Genomic DNA, 4139 nt, shown 5'->3' on the forward strand with positions numbered 1-4139 from the left:
TAGAAGCATGAACAGACTGTTGAACCTCAGAGGGAAGGCAGGGAAGGGCAGATGGGAAGAGACCAACCAATGAACTTGTATGCATAACCTGTGGACACAGGCAATGGTGTGGTGAGGGCCTAATGGGGTGGGGTGGGGACAGAAGCTGGCTGGAAGAGGTTAATGGGGGAAAAAGAATGATCTATGTAATACTTTCAACAATATTTTTTAAAAAGAAGAAGAAAAGCACTGTCTGTAAAAGCATGTGGCAGAGGTATTCTTGCTCCCTATGACCAGAGGAAACCAGATGGAGCAATAGCAACAGCAGAGTCAAAAATGTGCACAGGTGATACCCCAGGTGGCACAAAGGTGAGGAATACTGGAGAATCACCTCTGCAAGCAAGTTGCATAAAACTAATTCATTCCATAACAAGAGGAGCTGAAATCAGCCTCTGTGTTCAAGACTTAAAATGCCCCTCGCAGCAGATGTGGAGACTTTGGCACTCTATAGACTCTCCCTCAATGCAGCACACCCAGCCCAGAAACACCAGGCTCTGTGGAGTATTAGACAGGAACCCACATCCCTTACCCTGTGGTCTCATGTAAAGGAATTTCAATTGGACTAACACTCCAGGACTCTATCCCCTATTAGGGTTAAAAGGGAACAGTTAAAAACAAAACCAACAAAGATGGACAATGTTGTCACTTATGGAGATGGCAGGGACAAAGGGAGTATAGGTATGTTTATGGGAGGAAATTACTTCAATTCTGAACACATAAAATTTGAGACAGTTATGTATGAGATAGATTAAATATGCTATGTTGCAATAATAAACTGAAATCTTAAAATTTCAGTGGCTTAACACCATAAATGTTTATTTTGCACTTAAGTTACATGTCATTTATAGCTTGGTAGAAGTTGGTGAGTCGGGGGAGGAAGTGGGTAGTCTCTTTTCCACATAGTCACTCAGGGACTCAGGCTGGTGGAGGCTCTACCCTCTAGAACAGCAGTCGCCAACCGGTGGTCCGTGAGATCCGACTGAAAAAAACTGGTCTAGTGCTGGTCTAGAATGTCAATTGTTGTGACAGAAAGAAGAGGTGAGTGGAGAAGTCTCATATCAGTTCTGCTATGCTTAAGTCTAGGAGCGACACTGCAGACACTGCACTTTCACTCACAGTCCATTGGCCAAAACTAGCCACCAAGTCTCAATCACCTGTAAATGGGGTTGGGAAACATGGGGTAGTAGATGGGATGTTTGGTGAGCACCACTCTTTCTGCCACAATATTCAGGTTGGAGTATCAGGCAGGTATGAATATTGTGCAGACTTCCATCTACAAGTCATAAGCAGATAGGTGGCATTTAGAGCCACCCTCACTTTCTCATAATCTGAATCCCCATGGACTAATAAGGGCCATGTTATCATCTTTTTCTGGTTTGAAGGAATAGGAAATCCAGATTGATGGATATTCTTCAAACTTCCTCACAAGACAGACTGGCTAGGACTGAAGGCAGTTTTTGAACCTTTCTGAGAGGAAAGACTTAGTCCTGGAAAACCCTACCTAGAAACAGCCTCATGCTCAGAGCAGAGGAACGGGGCTCAAAGGTGAGAAGGGACAAGTGAAACTATCTGCAAAGATATTGAGGGGCCAGATCACAGAAGAAAAGCCAGTTTTCTGTAGTAGGTAACAAAACTCATGCCAGCCACTACCACTAGGTGTCACTAGTAGGGAAGGAAAGAATGAAAGTTAGGAAGAAAGTGCCTCCAAATGGCCTCAGGTACACTTTCGTGGGAGCCTACACTAGCTGGAACTGTTCTAATGAAAAAAAAAAAAAAAAAAGGGAAGGGGGGGGGGGGGGAGAGGGGAGGAGAAAAGTAAAATGACAGTATGAATCATAAATTTTATTCTGAGCTGTAATGACTTTCAAATGGACTTTATGGGCTCCTGCTTTTAATTCATGAGCATGCCTACACTGCATGGGTGTGTGCATGTGTTTGTAGACCTGAGTCTCAGAAGTGGAGAAAGGTAGTTTTTTTCAGCCTGCCAATTCAGCTTTCAAAGTGTTTTATATTTTACATGACTAATCACATTATTACTTTCGGTGGAGATTTTAAAAAAAAATTCCCACTTCTCTCTCATTCTGTATGTATATATTCATGTATATCTAACTGAGGTCCTCAGTTTATTCAAAATCAGATTTAAGGTCAGTGGATCTAAGATGTGTCTTATCTTAATGCTCAGCTTATGCCTGCCGGGGTCCAGCCCCAGTGGTCCAGGGGTTCCCAAAGGTGTGGACGGAGTCGGCGAAGAATGATGGACTCGGAGGCAGCGTTCAGATGATCAGCATAGCCAGGTTCTCTCTATTGTCCTGTTACAGATGTATTTTATACTACTCGATTCTATAAGCATGCCTCTATATCATGGTATGTTTTGGGTCCTCTCTTGACCTTCTACAGTTCCTTGTTTTATGTTTATAGTTTCTTATCTGACCTTTGCTAAAAATCTTACCTCTATCTAGCTCTGTTGATTTTAATCCTATCCATTCTATTCCAAAGGTTAGGGCTAGTTTGTTATCTCCATTCCAAGGTCACTACTCTACAGTTCTGTTAAGCTACAAGGCAGTAACTGAAGGAGAATGGCCTAAGTAAAGATTATGTAGCTTAAATGTTGATTGTTTGTAGTTAAGGTGATTAACTACCCGCCTGGCACTAAGTTAAGGGGTTTTACTGATTTATTCCCTTCCTTAGTCCTGTTAATCCCTAACTCCAGGGAAACATCCCCACCTGGGGAAACAACCTTTCTTGGGGACGTGGGCCTGGTTAGAACACATAGTGCTAAGAAGGGGAGCAAACATATTAAGAACAGTATGCCAGGTCCCTTGAAACATATGCTGTGCAGATGTTTCTTCCCTGCAGCGACTGTGTCAAGTAGCAAGGATGGACCAGCTTCCAGCATATGCCAAAGCAAAAAAGAACTTTTCATTAGAAATAGCAAACCTTACTTAGTCCTTCAGTGACACCAATTGAGGACTACTAACATATTCCATGTGTCAATAAAATAATTTGGGATTGCTAACAGATCATGTAAATTATAATAAATCCAAATATATTTTATTATCACTTCGGTAAAGCAATTCTTCAAAACTAGATGTTTAATTTGTGCTCGAATCCATGAAACAAACGGGCAAACTGGAAATTATCCCTTAAAATACAACTATTACCCTAAAGCTATACTAAACATAATAAAAATCTGAAGAAAATGGCATTGTAAGCAAACCCATTATTCTGGGCTTCTCAATCTTTTACATGTTTTGGCTCAGAGAAAAAAAAAAGTCATTTGCATGGCATTTGGGGATAAATGGAAAAGGCTTCTGGGTTTCAGCAGCCCAAAACCCCATTGGCAACTCAAGGATCTGAGATCAATATATCAGGATATTAAACAGACTGTGGTTTTCAACCTGAGGTCACACTGGAATCACCTGGAAGTTAGAAAAAATGTATCCTTCTCCCCTTCAAGATTTTTACTTCATCGTTCTGGGCATCAGGACTTTAAATACCCCCAGGTGACTCTAATAAGTTTAGCCAGAGTTAAGAACCACTGCATTAGAAGACAGTCAAGGACACTTTAAAAAACCACACACACACACACACACACACACACACAACACACACACACACACACACAACTATCAGAGCACCTAGCTGCCAGTTTTGAACACAAGTATAAGATCGTTGTTGCTTTTTAAATTCGGAGAAGTATAAAGAGAAAAAACAAAGTTGCAAAGTTCAAAATATGAAAGTGAAAATCTTTCCTCGTTCCTCCAAGAAACCACTAAATTATTTTTTTTTAAAGAAAAAGCTTATGTACATACCTACGTATTTGTATCTCGAGAAACAATCTTTTACACTAAAGAGGGTACACACAGTATTCCATGGCTACAAGCAATTCACATGTCTACACTGTATTTCCTGTAACCATTCTTCCTTGCAATAAAACATCTTAAATGTGGTGAGATCAACAAATATTTCAAAATAAATGGATGCCACTTACGTTTGTGAAATAAAAGGTTAATGAGACTTGGCTCGAAGGTCCCGGCAGAGCCTGGTTGGTCCGCGGTGCCGTCTAGTGGTTCCTGGAGACCGGCGCGCCGGGGTCACGT

At 41.3% G+C, this 4139-nt stretch overlaps 1 protein-coding gene across 1 annotated transcript in view; it reads right to left on the reverse strand.

Moving 5' to 3' along the window:
- LOC102257942 (zinc finger protein 420-like) overlaps positions 1 to 4133 on the reverse strand; it is an 11106-nt gene extending 6973 nt beyond the window's left edge. Inside the window, exon 1 of the mRNA XM_014543984.1 lies at positions 4031 to 4133. The gene's annotated coding sequence lies outside the window, so the exon portion shown is untranslated. The remainder of the gene's footprint in view (positions 1 to 4030) is intronic.
- Between the last annotated feature and the right edge of the window lie 6 nt (positions 4134 to 4139).

The sequence above is a fragment of the Myotis brandtii genome, unplaced genomic scaffold (genome assembly GCF_000412655.1).
Source record: "Myotis brandtii unplaced genomic scaffold, ASM41265v1 scaffold344, whole genome shotgun sequence".
NCBI classification, from domain to species: Eukaryota; Metazoa; Chordata; class Mammalia; order Chiroptera; family Vespertilionidae; genus Myotis; species Myotis brandtii.